The following is a 17,160-nucleotide window of genomic DNA, read 5'->3' on the forward strand; positions in this document are numbered from 1 at the left end:
ATTAACTTGTTTAAAGTCCAATCAGTGAAGAATAAGGATGCCAAGAATTCCAATAAGTCACCTCTCTCTGTTCCTCCTCCTAAGGGAAAAGAATGTCACTATCATTTCCATTTTTCACCGGATCTTGCAGGATCGCGGCCCATCACAGAACCACTCCACCACCAGGGCGCCTTTTTCACCATGTCTCCAAGACTAAGACTGCCCAGCTTCACTATTCTAATTGTAAAATCTTGTGAATTTTAAAGGTTTTAGATGTAATTATCACTATTTAGCGCGGGCACATAAATGCCCGTCTTAACTTTGAAGGTTTTGAATTGAAGATTAAGCATCTGGTACAGAATAATGTGAACACTGATGAGAAGAAATTGACTCATCCTTTATTTTTTTAAAACATTTTTACCCCCCAGCCTGGGCGTATTTGTGGCTGTGGACAGTGACAACCTGAAGAACTACTAGATTACATAAGTTCAAAACCCAGCCCTGCCCTTGAGTACTTTTGGTATCTGGAAAAAATTCTTAACCTTGCTAAGCCTAGTACAGTAACTTGTAGAGTCAAGACAAAAACAATGCCAGTATTCTAGAGAATTGAAAAGATTAAATGAGATACTACCTCAGTTCCTGGAACATACCAAGCATTCCATGATTAGTAGCTACTACTTTCCATGTCCAAACCACTATTTTTTGTTCTCTTTCTGGGCCTTACTATTACATAGGTTTCCTAAATGTCTTCTCAAGTTTCCCCTGCACTGTGAGGACTGACTTCACCATGTGCCTGAGCTACGGCAATTGGACTTGGTAGTCATAACTTCTGAACCTTTCAAGGATGGTACAGATTGGGGCCAATAGTGACTTTATCCTCAACCATCACTGATGGTATCAGCAGAGGTGAGTAAGTCACCGATTTTCTAGAACTTCCACAGTCTAGATCACTGTTAAGTATGTTTCCATTGCTTAGGAATGGTGAGTTGTGGTTTTGGTAACTGTGTTCCCTCTGATTTTCAATTTTGAGTAATCGTTATTAGCAATTATGATTTTGCTATCACAAAGATATTTTGCTAGGCATTGTGGATACAAATAGGTGCAATAGTGACATTTTCTGAACAACATATAATGACAAAATAATGTGATGGGCAAAATATTTAAAATTATCCCTCTTCTAAACGATCTAGGATGCCTGGTGTTCTTTTACTCCTTTTCCCTCCCTGCTTCACTTTCCTCCACTAAATTTTCTCTCCTTGTGTTTGACTGACACATCTTTCTGTATGTAAATATCTTTACCACTTGCTCATATCAGATTGTTGTGTGTTTTTTAATTTGGCTGCTTCTCTCTCGAAATTAGGGACTTACCTATCATTCTCCCTTCTACTCTCTAAATCCCGCCCTTTACTCATATAAATATTTCTTTCTCCACTCTCTTACCTTCAAATTCTCTTTTAGGTATTGAATTTCAGGTGTTTTATAATTTTCCAATCTTATTATCACCCCACAACCCAACCTTCTAAGAAGCTTTTCTACAGCAAGAATAATATTGATACTCTTCACTTTTGAATAATAGGTGTGATTTTGAAAGTATATGCTTAAGTTTGTTTTGTTTTGTTTTTCCTAAATCAAATCACTATAAATATAGGCTATTTCTTAAACTTTTGAGCAACAGGTGATAATATCTAGGCCAATACAGTGTGCTGAGAGGGAGGGCCCTGAGTTGAAAAGAAGAGTGGCTTCTTAGAAGTCTTATGTGATCGGAAAGAGAGCCTGTCGAAACCTGTAGAATAAGGGCTTTTGGGGAATGCATTACTTTTTTTTTTTAACATTTTATTAGGGGCTCATAAAACTCTTATCACAATCCATACATATACATACATCAATTGTATAAAGCACATCTATACATTCTTTGCCCTAATCATTTTCTTTTCTTCTTTTACATTTTATTAGGGACTCATACAACTCTTATCACAATCCATACATATACATACATCAATTGTATAAAGCACATCCATACATTCCCTGCCTCAATCATTCTCAAAGCATTTGCTCTCCACTTAAGCCCTTTGCATCAGGTCCTCCTTTTTTTTCCCCTCCCTCCCTGCTCCCCCCTCCCTCATGTGCCCTTGGTAATTTATACATCGTTATTTTGTCATATCTTGCCCTATCCGGAGTCTTACTTTTAACAGTCTTTTTCTTGAGATCTTTGGTGCAGGGACTTGTTCTCATATTATAAATAACAACCCTCCATACAGTGCTTATTGACGGATCCTTGGGTGGTGCAACTGGTTTGTGCCCTACTACGTCCTGATTGAAAGAATGCCCCACAGAAGAGAAGCCTGACAACCTGATTACATAAAGGTACCAGCCAAGAAAACCCCAGAAGGATCAATGGTACTCTGGAACATATGCGGATGCTATGAATTGCAATAAACTTGCTACCAGGCGTTTGGGTTCCCACCGCCTACAGCACATTTTATGAAAAGATACCACCTCTAATAAATGGTCATCTAAGGTAGTCTTTTGGTTGACTTCTGCCAGATGAGCTCTACGTTTGATCCCCAAAGCTGTACTTAAAATGAAATAAGAACACTTATAGGAAATGTCATCACAAAACCCTCTCTTCCACTGGTTCTCCACCTTACACTGTACGCTTACAGTGTAACACGCATCGATTCTAGGAAGCTCTGTCATGCTCCTCGTGGCCCCAGAATGTCTGGCGTGGCTAGAAACAGTTCTTAATGAGTAAGCATACTTGGAATCTTATTTGAAGACCCTGTCACACCATCGGAATAAAAGCAGTGATCGTTTGTCATTCATTGGAAACCTGTGATACAAAATCCAAGCCTTGGCCCACCACCTGTTTTCATAAATAGCTTGTCCAAGTTTTCCAGAGAAACAGAGCCAATAGAATAGTATGTGTACATAAAGAGATTGGGTTTTTACATAATGACTAACATGATATGGGGAACTAGCAAGTCTACGATCTGTGGAACAGCTAGCATGCTAGAAATTCAGGAATTGAATATATTGTCTAAAGTAGAATTTCTTGTCTAATAAACCTCAGTTTTTATTCTAAGGCCTCCAACTTGATTGAATGAGGCCCATTCACTTTTATATGAAGTCATCTTGAAGTACCTTCACAACAAATACCTAGACTAGGGATTAATTAAATAACTGGGTACAATAGCCTAGCCAAAGGGCCCCTGGTGGTGCTATTGGGTAGGGGTTAGTCTGTTAACCTCAAAGTTGGTAGGCCAAACCCACCAGCTGCTCCTAGGGAGAAGGTTGAGACTGTGCTCCTGTAAAGCTTTCTAGCCTCTGAATCTGTATTTGGGTCACCATGAGTTAAAATCAACCTGATGGCGTGGGTATTTGGGGTATAGCTTCGGCGTAGTAACACAAAAACTTAACCATCGTGCCCATCACTGCTTTCAAGCTACAACAGCAGAGACGAGTACTTAGTTGTAGCAGAGATAAGATGACCCGTGAAACCTAAAACATTTATGACTTTGCAGATTAGTTTGCTGACCCCAGTATTAAACCATTAATCTAGAATGAATTAGTAGTACAGTGAACCCAACCCCCACACCCTGCAACCCCTCTCCCCACCTCCCAAAAAAATAGAACTAGACTTCAGAATGGTAATAATTGAGGATTGGGCTTGGCCTCCATAACCACTTCAAAGTATATCCTCTGAGACGAAGCAGAAGGGCATCCAGATATTGATGTACATTCTCTGGATGTTCATTGCACCTTCCCTTTTCATGTGTGTATTTTTAACATACTCATATGTGCCATTTTATTAACGTGCATGAACATGATTATATCATATATATTGAATATGTTACTATTGCCCTTATCTTTTATTTTTCCCCTTTTATTTCCTTTTTAACATGATTCTTCTGTCTTCATCTATAGCTCCACAGATATTTTAAATCCTTGTTGACAAAATAATGTATATCCTTCTACCTTTTTCCTTTCCTTTTTTTTTTAACCTGGTCGGTCATGCAAACTTAAAAAGAATATAAATACAAATATATATATATATATATACACATGTACATGTCATACTTTTCCCCATTTATGTTTTAAAATAGAATCAAATTTAAACATGTATCTTTCAGCACTTATTGTCTGAATCTGGATTTATTCCTTGCCCATTTTCTATTTGGTTGTTTATCCTTTCTTACCAGTTTGTAACAGATATTAGCAACCTGCCCTCTGCCATGACAATGATATTTCAACTATGTTGTTTGTGTATTGACTTTTTACATAGGTCCTTTTATCATATAGTTTGTATGGAAAAATAGGTCCATGACTTAATTTGTAACTTCTGGGTTCCCTAGTAGGGTTAAAAAGTCTTACCTATCCCTGAGTTGTATCATAGTATGTCCTAGATTTTTAATAGTAAATAATCTTGTATATTTTTGTATATGGAATAAAGTAGTAGAATATAATTCTAGTTCTTCACACTGGATAGCCAACATGCCAGCAACATTTCTTAATATATTTTTCCTCTGTAATCAGAGAACCAGTGTTGTTATACATTTAAATTAAGTGTTTACTGAATTTATTTCTTGATTTTCTACCATGGTTCACAAAAGTGAAAACTGTTTGCCTCTGTTTTGAAACTTTTTCATGTATTATTATTGTTCTGCATATCTGTGGCTTAACCTATTAACTTTTATGGAATAATGATTCTGTTTCTTCCAGAATACCCACCACAATGAACTGGCTTTGCAGTATTCAGTGTATGTTACACTGCTAACCTGCTTAAGAATTATCGCAATTTACTATTTACACTTTTCTTTCATTCACAGTAGTTGGCTAAATAAACCTTAACATATTTTACTATTTATTTATGTTTTTTTTTAAACACCTCACTAGTACGCTTACGTATCATAATAAGTAGAATAAAAATTATGCACCTACACAGAGACATACTATGTAGTTGGCTTTCTTTTTCAAATAACCCTGTCTTTATCCAGCCTAAGTTTCCCACCGTGAAGCTTTGGCCACTCTGACAGCACATCTCCCCTCTGTACCGTGGACAATGTAGAAGGGATCCTCTCATTTTCTCGATTGTGTCATCATGAACGGTGCGGGAGTGGTGAAATACTTCAGAATATTTGCTGATATTTGAGGTCGGTAATTCTTAGCTTTTGCACACTATGCAAAAGATTGCTAGGAATTGTCAGTATTCTGTGTCCTGAATATACTCTTCAGAACTGAGAGTGCTGTACTTTAAAAAAAAAATTGCTTTAGCTCCTGTTTTAGTGAGTACTAATTCAGTACTTTATTTTTTTCACGTTGGAGTAATATCCTCTAAATTTATGATGAGTTTTCTCTGGAAAATAATTATCTTATTAGTTCAAATCCATTTACTACAGTGTTATTTCAGTGTGTGAATTTTATTTCAAATAGTTACTTGAATTGCAAGTTTTAAACTTGTTTTTGCATATGAAGGTCCTAGGTTATGAAAAAAATGTAAAAAGCAAATATTTGGTTTCCTTCTATTATCCATTTATAGATGGCCTGATCTGACTGTTTTGTGTTAGGCTTTACTTCCTTAGATTTATAACCAAACGTTTTACTGGTGTATGGGTTTTGTTCTCACAATGATAGGAATATAAATTGCTAGAGTAGTTAAACATAGCCCTTGATTTAGGACATACTCGAGGTACAACAAACCCTACTTAGAACAAACCACACTTAGGCTTAAAGTGTGTGTGTGTGTGTAAATCTGCTCATTAGTAAAATGTGCTACATACATTGTCACAGTGGCTGGTTTGGTCATGTTGTCATGTGCAGATGCTCAGACACAGGAGGTTCATTGTTAGGATTTACTACTGAAAACACTACTATAGGGTAGGCAGAGGCCAGGCAGAGGCTCGTACCATGTACAATGAAGTTGATGTCTGTATTGGGAGTTGTAACAGATTGAAAGTTAGGAAATACGCAAGTCTAATAATGTACATTTGAACTGCGCACACACCCCAATTTCATTGTGGACATTGATGCCGACTTCTTTGTATGCTAGGCCTCTTAGTGTGATTCTACTCAGTGTTTTATAGCATTGGTTAATTTCCTCATTGGAGAAGATTTTTATGATTTGTGTATTTGTTATATGTGTATTAAAATACACCTGTAAGTTTATATGTAATGTTTCCAAAGTCAAAGATCAGATTTATAAAGCTATTATTGGTAATAAAAGCTGGGGCATAGGGTGATAGGGAGCTAATAATAAGGATTTCAAGAAAAAATAATATTCTAAAATTGATTGTGGTGATGATTGCACACTTTCTTGTATGTTTAAGCAATTGAATTGTACAATATGTGAATTACATCAATAAAACTATAATTTCTTTAAAAAGCCAATCATAGTGAAAACTTAAAAAAATCAGGTAACTGAACTAAACTATAGTGAACCTTTTAGTTCAACAGAACCCAATCATAAGTCAAAGACTACATTAAAAATTATTTTTATGAAGGTTTTTTTTAAACATTTTATTAGAGACTCATACAACTCTTATCACAATCCATACATATACATACATCAATTGTATAAAGCACATCTGTACATTCTTTGCCCTAATCTTTTTATGGAGTTTATCTGAATAAATAAACCATTTTTAAAACTATTATTAATTGGACAGATGAAAATGGTCCTTTAAAAAGTTTGGTTAAAGGCTTTTAAGCTAAATTTTAATAATAATCCTTGATAATACCCAGAAATAAAACTGTCAGTATTTTGTCTTATGTTTGAAAGATAGCCACATAGAAATCATCAGCATGTATTCACTTTATTACAAGATAATGTGTAGAACTGAAAATACTGTAATACTTTGCTTCTTAAATCACCCTAAAGAGGAGAAAAGCAAGTCTCAGACAATGAATAGAAGCTTTTATGCTCTATTTAGACTTGTTTTCTTACTAGCAGAATCAAAAGTAGATAGAATTTTAGCTGTCATTCATTGTAGAATAGTTCATTGAGTAATATTGGCATAGACTATCTTTGCAATATTAATATATTTTCTGTAGAAAAACAATGTGTACTTAAAAGTAAATTAGGAAAAATGATGAATACAAGATAGAAGAAGAAAACATGCTTAAGAATGAACTATGAAATCAGATTTTAAAATATATTACAGTTGTTATTTAAGAGAAAAAATGTATTTTGTGATGTTTTTTAATATTTAAAACTTGTCATTTCATTAATTCATATAGAGATAAATCAATAAATTGCCTTTTAGTTAAAAATGTATTAGACAGGTCTCAGTTCCTATGAAGAGGCAAATTTAGTCATTGCTATCCAATTGATTCTGACTCATGGTGAACCAATATTGTCCCATAGTTCCTAGTCGTAATTCTTTACAGAAGCAGACTGCCTCATAGTTCTCCAAGGGAGTGACTGTTGGATTTAACCACTGGCCTTTGCATTAACAGCTGAGAACTTAACTGCTGAGCTGCCATGACTCCATTAGTCACCTGAGTGGGACCATATTTCCTACTAAAAATCAAGGAATCTTCTAGAGAAGTGTTTATCACTTATAGAAATTAATGAGAAGAAAAATTAAAATGCACTGGGTCTGTGTGTGCCTATATCTTTTAAATATTCTCATTGAAATGTATATTTAAATGTTTTACAATGAATGTGTTTTTTAGCTTGATGACTGGTGATCTCTGACATTAATCACCTTTATGATTAAATCTGTAGGAAACTATAAAATACTTTTTTATTGTGATTATTTAGAAATATTTTTAATTTCATTCACAATTTTTCTTGGAGACCTAGCAAGTATTACTCTATTTAATACTTAAAAGTGAAATTGTGTAAATTTAAAAAATCAGAAACCAATTTTCTTTGCTCTAACACTGGTCCTAATTGTAAAGAACTTTAACTTAACTATCAAGTCTACATAACAATAGGATCTTTAGTTTAAGGCCATACTGTCTTAAAACACAGAATCCTATCTGATCCCAGAAGCTAAGCAGGGTCAGACCTAGTTAGTACTTAGAGGAGAGAACAGTAAGACATTTAATATACATTTTTCTTGAACATCTTTTTCAACGGAAAATTATACTATGCCACTTCATGAAATTTAAAATATATCATCCTGTCTATTAAAATTGTTAAGTGGAATTTACAATTAGAATTTATTCTTTTATAATTGTATAAGTTAAAAATCTTGAAGTCTTAAATTACTGCTCAAAAGTGGTATCTTTGAATTGCAGATATTAGGTAATAATATAATGGAAATTACTGTGTATAACTAAATAGCAAGTATCACTACTGGTCTGTGGGTTTGTTGTACTGTGGTGACTTGTGTGTTGCTGTAATGCTAGAAGACATGTCACTGGTATTTCAAATACGAGCAGGGTCTTGCAGAGTGAAGAGGTTTGAGCAAAGTTTCTAGACTAAGAAACTAGGAAGGAATAGGCTGTCCACCTCAAAGGAATTAGGTACTGAAAAGCACTGGATAGCACGGAATGATACCAAAGACATAATGAATAGAAGCAGAACATTGTCGTAGAAGGTGCTACCTGAGTCCCTCCAGTCAGAAGACACGCAAAGCACGACTGAGGAAGCGCTCCCTTCTCAAAGTAGAATCGGCAGTAACGACATGCATGGAATAAGGCCTGTAAGGTGTAAAGCCATCGGGCCCTTCATTTGTTGATGGAGCATAACTCAAAATGAGAAGAACAGCTGCAAAACTCTAATAATCAGAACTTGGAATGTATGAAGTATGAATAAAGAAAATGTACAAGTCAGCAACAATGGAATGCATAAACAGTAACCAGAGTAATGATTCCCTGAGGGTATGGCAAGAGGGGGTGGGGGAAGAAGGGGAAAGAAGAGCTGATATCATTGATGACTGTATTAGCCCACTCAAGCATAAATGAATAACAGAATTGGAGGTGAATGGATACATTAGATGGTATAAGATACAACAAAAAATAATAATAGTAATCATATATAATATAATAAGGGTTCCTGGGGTGGGGTGGAGGAGGAAAGGGATAAAGGGGAGCTGATATCAGAGTCCAAGAGAAAAAAATTGTTTTGAAACTGATGATGGTTACAATTATAAAATTATGCCTCATATAACAATTATAGATTGTTATAATATCTGTAAGATCCCCTATAAAATGATTAATAAAAAGGTTTTAAAGTATATATATTTATGTAAATTTTGAGCTATTAACAAAAGGACTGCATGAACATTGATATCCTAGGAATTAGCTAAAATGGAATGGTAGTGGCTATTTTAATCAGAAAGTCATTTTTCACTGTGCTGGGAATGACATAATCGAGGCAAATGATAGGGTTGCATTGATCATCAAAAACAGCGGTTCTTGACCTATGAGTTTCGACCCCTTTGAGGACCCAACAACACTTTCACAGGGGTCGCCCGATTCATAACAGTAGCAAAATTACAGTTATGAAATAGCAACGAAAATAAATTTATGGTTGGAGGATCACCACAACGTGAGGAACTGTATTAAAGGGTCTCAGCATTAGGAAGCTTGAGAACCACTGTACTGAAGGAAGAAGTTTGAGCCGTTCCAAAAACAGCCAAATACAAGGCTCTAGGAATTGATGATAAACCAATTAAAATGTTTCAAAAAGTTGATGAAATACCGGAAGCACTCACTCTTCTATGCCAGGAAATTTAGAAGACAGCTCGTTGGCCAACTGACTAGAAAGGATTCATATTTGTACTAATTCCGAAGAAAGCTTTGGTAACATAATCTGGTGTCAATTTGAGACTATTAAGAGTGAAGGGGTTATCCTGTCAATCAGGTAGCAGCTTGATGACATCAATTGGAGGTGCTTGCTGTAGGCAGGACACAGACACTTCCTTCGAGACATTCCTGTTGACAAGCCCTGATAGACCCAGAGCCCTGGAGCTGAAGGAGCCACATGGAGACCCACACCAGGGCTTAGATGCTTATGTCACTACTGGATCCACAACGCTTTCAACCCACTGCTCTGTGGTCTTCCTGCAGTCTGCACCATTGCATATATTGTGTGAGTCTTGAGGAATTTACAGACTGGTATCAAACATATAGATTAATGTCAAACTTAAGGACTTGATCTGGACTGGGATGTTTTCTTAATTTACAATTGCTCTTCGATAAAGTTATTTCAGACACATGTATCAGAGTCTATGAATTTGTTTCTCTAGTCAACCCAAACTAACACAAAAAGTGACCCCACATAATATTAATAATAATGTACATTTATAATTTTAACATTACATGCAAATAAAGTTTTGCTGAAGATTACCCAAAAATGGTGGCAGCAGTACATTCACAGGGAGTTTCTGGAGGTTCAGGGCAGATTCAGAAGAGGATGTGGAATAAGGGACCTTGTTGCTGATGTCAGATGGCTCTTGGTTGAAAACAAAGAATACCAGAAAGATATTTGTGCTTGATTGGCTATGCAAAGGCATTCAACTGTGTGGATCATAACAAACTGGATTGTCTGAGAAGAACGGGGATTCCAGAACACTTGATGGTGCTCATGTGCAAACGTGGTGCCTGGATCAAGGGGCAGTAATGTGAAAAGAACAAGATAATCCTGCGTGGTTTAAAATCAGGAAATGTGTGCCAGGGTTGCATCCTCTCACTATACTTACTCAATCTATAGAATAGAAACCGGATTATATGAGGAAGGCAGCGTCAGAATTGGAGGAAGGCTTATCAACCACCTGTGATATGCAGGTGACACAGCCTCAGTTGCTGAAAGTGAGAAGGACTCGAAGCATTTCCTGAAGATTAAGAACTGCAGCCTTTAGTTTGGATTACCATTCAATGCAAGAAGACCAAAATCCTCACAACGTACCCAATAGGTAACATGATCAATGGAAAAGAGTTTGGACTTATTAAGGATTTCATCTCGCTTGGATCCAGTCAGTTCTCACAGAAGCAGCAGTCGAGATCAGCGGATGCATTAAACTGGGTAAATCTGCGGGACATAACATCTTTAAGTCTTAAAAAGCAACCATGTTACTTTGAGGCCTTAAGGTGCATCTGACTGAAGCCATAGTATTTTCAGTTTTATCATGTGTGTATCAAAGTTAGACATTAGAAAGACTGAAGAATCAATGAGTTTGAATTCTGATGCTGGCAAAGAATATTGAAAATATCTTGATTGCCAAAAGAAGAAACAAGTCTGTCTTGAAAAAGTACGGCCAGACTACTACTTACAGGCAAGACCGGCAAGATTATTGTCCACATACACATTGTCAGACACACCAGCCCCTGGAGAAGGACATCGTGCCTGGTAAACTAGACAGGCAGTGAAAAGGAGGAAGGTCCTCCAGAAGGTGGACTGACGCGGAGGCTGCTACAGTGGCCTCAAACCGCAACACCTGCCAGGGTGGGGCAGGACCAGGTAGTGTTTTGTTCTGTAGGGTCACTATGAGTCAGAACTGACTATGGAACCTAACAAAAACCAGCAATCACAAGTAACACTTTATTAAAGTATGTATTTTTCTACTCTAGATATTTTAAAGGCAGCCCATTGAGGTACGTTATCTTCCTATAATTTAAAGAGAAGAAAGTGATATTTTTCATTTTTGTAGCCCGCTGTTTTGAAAAATGCATGTAAATGTCAAAGTTTCTATTCTGAATATCTTTATTATTTTTAATATCTTTTAAATGACCATTATAATTAGTTTCTCAAATACAATATTAATCTTTTCTTCTTTAGGGAGCTTTATATTTTTTAAATTCTATATTTAAAATAAACAAAGACTTCTCAATATATATGCATAAAACATACTTTATTCAGGTTATCATAGATGTTAAAGATATTAGATACAACCATAGTTTAATATTATATTCTCAAAGAACATTAGCTAAAATAACAAGAGGCTGCCTAAGTATTATTTATGTTTATGATTTATTATTTTAAATATTTGTAAATACATTATTTTAAGGAACATGGTAAAACAAAATTTTAAAACTTTATGCCCTTGTCCTTTGCTGTTTTGTGGTTTCATAATAGTAAAATGAATATTCTGTAGTTTTCATTAGTATTTAAAAATATATTAGTTTTAACCACTTTGAAGGTTTATTAGAATTACTTGATCTAAGAGATTCATATTAGTAGTTAAGTAGTATTGACTATATATTTCAGACTCAAGAAACATTTGGAGGTAGTCACATTTTCATTTATTTTGACACCTTTAATTTTTGAAAAATTTGTAAGTATTCTTACATTTATGACTTTTTCTATCCAATATATACTTTTTCTATCCAATAATATACTATAATATAATGCTCTATGAGTCAAAGTCTTAAAACCTCAAAATCCTAGGGCCTTTAACTCATACAGTTAAGATAAGATAAATCCATTTAAAAGGTAACATTTTACACCAAACCAGCAAATACCATCCAATTGATTCCAACTCATGGTCATCTCATAAAAGGTGTCTGCAAATCTTTATGGACCATCTTTCTCCGACAGAGTGGCTTGGGTGTGGTGCATTTGAACTGCTAGCCATAAGACCAGCAGCTCAACGCCTAGCCAACAGCACCACCAGGACTCATGAATCATACATAGAAATGAAGAAAGTTCCAGGAACTCTGGGATGGAAGATGAACAAAATTCATTGTATTAAGGATATAGTACAACTGGACCACACGGGGGTCAGGATTCAGATAGATAGAAAGGGAGGAGCCTTAGGTGACATATTGTTTACTTGTTCAACTGCAATCAGCAAGACCAGCAGTTCAAAACTACCCCCTCTTCGGGAAGAAGACGGGGCTTTCTACTCCCATAAACAGTTGCAGTCTCAGAAACACCAAAGGTAGATCTACTCTGCCCTGTAGGGTCACGATGAGTCAGCATTGACTTGATGGCAGTGCATTTTTGTTTGGGGGTTTTGTTGTTGTTCTTTTTAGTATATAGAAAGGAATGAGATGTAACAATTGGTGTAACAAATCAAAATAGGATCTATGATGGTGTTGAACTGAACTGAAATCTGCATGGTCAGCAGTTTGAAACCACCAGCAACTCCTAGCAGAGAGACTGGGCTTTCGACCCAGTCTTGGAAACCCACAGGGAGTCACTATGAGTCAGCATTAACATGATGGCAGTGAGTCAGGTAATTAATTTAGTCAAAATGTAAAGGTAAACATTTAAGAATATACCCACTGAAATTCTAAGTTCTGTGAGGCATATAATTTGAAATTTTAAGTTTGTTTTTAGCCATAGCTTTTAAATAGTATTGATGTGCTTGGGCCAACTTAGATAATGATTCACTATATAAGACAAAAACCTCTCATGAAAGGGCATGCACAATTTCATAAAGAAAATTTAAGGAGTATTCCTCTATTATGGCATTACTTTCTTTAAGGATACTAGGTATATATAGTTATATTTTATATTTCTTACAGTGTCACCACATGCAATTTCTGATAGCTGGGATAATCAGAGGATGTTGAAACATTAATGAACAAAGAGTTTTTGTTTTATAAGGTAAAAGTCACAAAGCATCCAATTAACCATTTTAAAGTGTACAATTCAGTGATGTGAATTGTGTCAACTTTACTATAGTGCCTACCAATCAAATACTAATCTAGGTGTTGCCATGAAACTGTTTGGTAGATGTGCTAAACGTCTATAATCAGTTGACTTTAAGTAACGGAGGTTACCCTTGGTAATGGGTAAAAGGCAGCATCCAATCATTTGATGGCCATAAAAGCCAAAAGACATTTCTAGAGAAGAAATTCTGCCAGGAGGAAATTCAGTGTCAACCCCTGCAGAGTTTCAGCCTGCTTACCTGCTGTACAGATTTCAGACTTGGCAATCCTCACAATTGTATAAGCCAAGTCCTTAAAAACACATAATTTTATCTCTGCATAGATATACAGTACTTATATTAGATGTTAGAGAAATGAGATTATTCACAGTAGATATAAATATCTTCTAGTTCTTTTCTCTGGAGAACCCTAGCAAATACAAATTTTGTTTCTGAGAATGGTTCTAAAAAAAAAGAATCTTAAGCATCAGGTTTTGTTTTTTTTTTTTCCATTGTTTAAGGCTTTCAAATATTGGTTCTCAATATAATCTTATTTAATGAGACGAATGCCTCAAATGGTAAGAGGCTAGTCACAGTCTGTGGTGTTAGGTGGAGATTGAGTTATATAAGTTGTCACCATCAGATACTTCTACTAACCAATACTTAGAAAAGCAAAGCTCTGAGTGGGCATACATTTTATACCTTAGAACAGTGCTATATGAGGGAGTATATTATGGTAAGCTCTCTGTTCTTTCTTGTGTGCAAGAAGGAAAGAGGGAAAGGGATGTGCTTAGGGCTTCATATTCCCAGTGCAAACTGTGTAAAATGACCTGAAAGTTTCTGTATCTGCCTTGAGGGTAGGGGGTGGGGACAAGCAAATTTTCGTAGCCACTGAGCTGAAATTACTAAAAAAACAAATCTAGAGTCATATCCTGTGAGAGAGGACATTGATTTGGGAAGCAATGGAATCCTAAGAACTGTAATAGAAATATATAGCCAGATCATGATGAAACTGGGGACATTGAACTATTGAAATCTACTGTTGTCTTTGCCAATAGAAGGCGTGCTTCCAACCCCGGCAGAGGAGGTGAACCCTGCTGGGCCCGATAAACCTGTTATAGCCTCTCTCCTGAGAGAGAGTCTCCTTGCAAGACACTGCTTTTTCTCTTCAGGATCTGATCTCGTCACCCCTCTGCTTCCGCAACTGAAGGGTGTGGTACAGAGTTAAGGAGTGAGGAGTGTTGCACTGAAGAAAAAAAGCATGTGTTTCCCAATTTCTACAGACAAATCTTGGAATATAAATGGAATAGATAGTTAAGATAGGAAATAAATTTGAGGCAAGCTTAATTTGTTAATATAGGCTCACTCAGTAGCAATTCTGGATTCAGTGTTGTAGCTTGAAAAATCAGACAGGGCTCTGACAGTTTATTTAGTTGGATGACTAACAACGTGAACAACACCAACAAATGCCTATTCTAAATGTGTGGTTGAAAGGCCTCCAGTAGAGGAAGCTTCCCAGGAGATTGGAATACTAACGTGGATTATCCTGTAAGACTTGTCTGCCCTGGAAGGTTTCAGAGGGCATGCTTTTCACAAGCCTCAGCACCCTTGACGTTATCTGTGACTGCTGTCTCGTGGGCTAGAAACTACCGGGAGCATTGATGCCACTGTGCGGGGACCCTCAGATGCAATGGGGATAATTGGTCCCCTGGATAGCAGGAACCAAGTAGTGGCACATAATCTAAAAGGACAGGTTCTCCATGGTTATCTCATGAACAGCAGAGTCAAAACAGTACTCAGAGCAGTTTGACCGCACAGTCTTCTGGTGTCAGCTAATTGATGCCATCATCTCCAGAAAACAACTTAGATGGGGACTCTGCTTAATCTCTTACTTGATTCATTTAAGCAGAACAGTTCTTGATCCAATGATTGTAAGTTTTATTTGAATTACTAAAACAGAGTCATGTGAAACAACTTTGCTTCGTTTTTAAAAAGAACATTCCAAGATCTGCTTTGGAATACAGTGCTGTGTGTAAAAAGATAATATCCGGAAGCTGGCAGGGTAGACCAGCCATTATGGCTTTTATTCAAAGTTATGAATCAAGCACTAGAACTAATGAAGAAATTAAAGAATTCCATCGACTTAGGTAGTCTGTAATCGATTAAACACATCGTCAAGGTGTATTGATTACAGGTGATTGGAATATAAAAGTCAAAGAGGCCTTAGTGTTGGAAACATACCTAGAGGTCTCATGATAGAATTTTGTAAGACCAATGACTCACTCATCGAAAATACCTTTTTTCAACAACATGAACACATGTATACATCGATTTTGCCCAAGGAATGCACAGAAATCAAATCAATTGATTTGACTATAGAGACAGAATAGTTCAATATCAAACAGGAACGGGCTAACTAGAACATCACCAATTGCTCACATGTAAGCTCACTTTGAATCTGAAGAAAATAAGATATGAAAGTAATAATTTATAATTTATCAAGGAGTCATGAGGATGGGGAGGGTGAGAGGGTTAAAAGAGGAGCTGATACCAAGGGCTAAAACAGAATGTAAATGTTCAGAAGATAATGATGTCAACATATGTACAAATATGCTTGATACAATTGATGTATAGATTGTTATAAAAGCTTTTTTTAAAGCTGTAAAAGCCCCCAAAAATTATCTTAAAAAGAAAATATGACCTTGAATATATACCACCTAAATTTAAGATCCATCTGAAGAACAGGCTTGATGCTTTAATAGCAAGACCAATGGAGATGTGGAATGGCATCAAGAGCATTCTACAGGAAAGAAAAAAGTTATTTAAAAAATTAAAGGGGGGGGGAGATCAAAATGGATGTTAGAAAAGACTCTGAAAATTGTTATTGGACATATAATAGAACAAATGAAATGATAAAAGAGCTGTAGAGAAAATTGCAAAGGGCAGCTTGAAAAGACAAATGAAAATTTTATAAATGAAATGTGCAAAGGCCTGGAGTTAGCAATCCAAATAGAAGTACATGGTCAGCATTTCTCCATCTGAAAGAGTTGAAGTGAAAATAGAGGCCTCAATTGCAGTTCTTAAGGATTTTATAGGCAAAACACTGAAGGATACGGAAGCATCAAAGTAAGACATGAAGAACATACAGAGTCCCTGTCCTATAAAGAATTGGTCAACATTCACCCATTTCAAGAGGTAGCCTATGATCAAGAACCAATGACATTGAAGGAAGAAGTGTATATTGGTGGGCCCATATGTACCCTCTATTAAGTCCATTGGGCAAGGAGAGTAATTACTGGGGAAGAAGGCTATCTGATACCCCGAGGACGGGTCAGCTTAGCCACTTGATTATTAAACTCGTCCTTTTTTGAGGCTGCCCTATGGTAAGCATTTATATGGACATCTAAAGCTGTGTTTCTCTCTTGTTAGGTATATCCATGTGCCTTTTCGTAGACCTCCTTGTCGTCAATTTCCTATGCACATTCCCTCCAAGTTCTCAACCAACCAGCCACACCATTGGTCCTAGTTCATGCATGAATCAGATTATACCCCTATCTCTAAACGTTTCTCTTTCCAAGCAAAATTGAAAAATCCAGTGCACCAGGCAAAGTTTGGGAGGACTCCCTGTCAATACTTTTTC

General features: G+C 36.3%; 1 protein-coding gene across 9 annotated transcripts in view; it reads left to right on the plus strand.

The window, feature by feature from the left end:
• Positions 1 to 17,160, plus strand: part of BAZ2B (bromodomain adjacent to zinc finger domain 2B) — a 388,953-nt gene that overhangs the window by 827 nt on the left and 370,966 nt on the right. For 8 of the 9 annotated variants that reach the window (XM_075529673.1, XM_075529679.1, XM_075529678.1 and 5 more), the window contains exon 2: positions 714 to 885. The exons of the other annotated variant lie outside the window; for it this stretch is intronic. The gene's annotated coding sequence lies outside the window, so the exon portion shown is untranslated. The remainder of the gene's footprint in view (positions 1 to 713; positions 886 to 17,160) is intronic. 9 annotated transcript variants of the gene reach the window in all.

This window comes from Tenrec ecaudatus, chromosome 13 (genome assembly GCF_050624435.1).
Source record: "Tenrec ecaudatus isolate mTenEca1 chromosome 13, mTenEca1.hap1, whole genome shotgun sequence".
Taxonomy (NCBI): domain Eukaryota; kingdom Metazoa; phylum Chordata; class Mammalia; order Afrosoricida; family Tenrecidae; genus Tenrec; species Tenrec ecaudatus.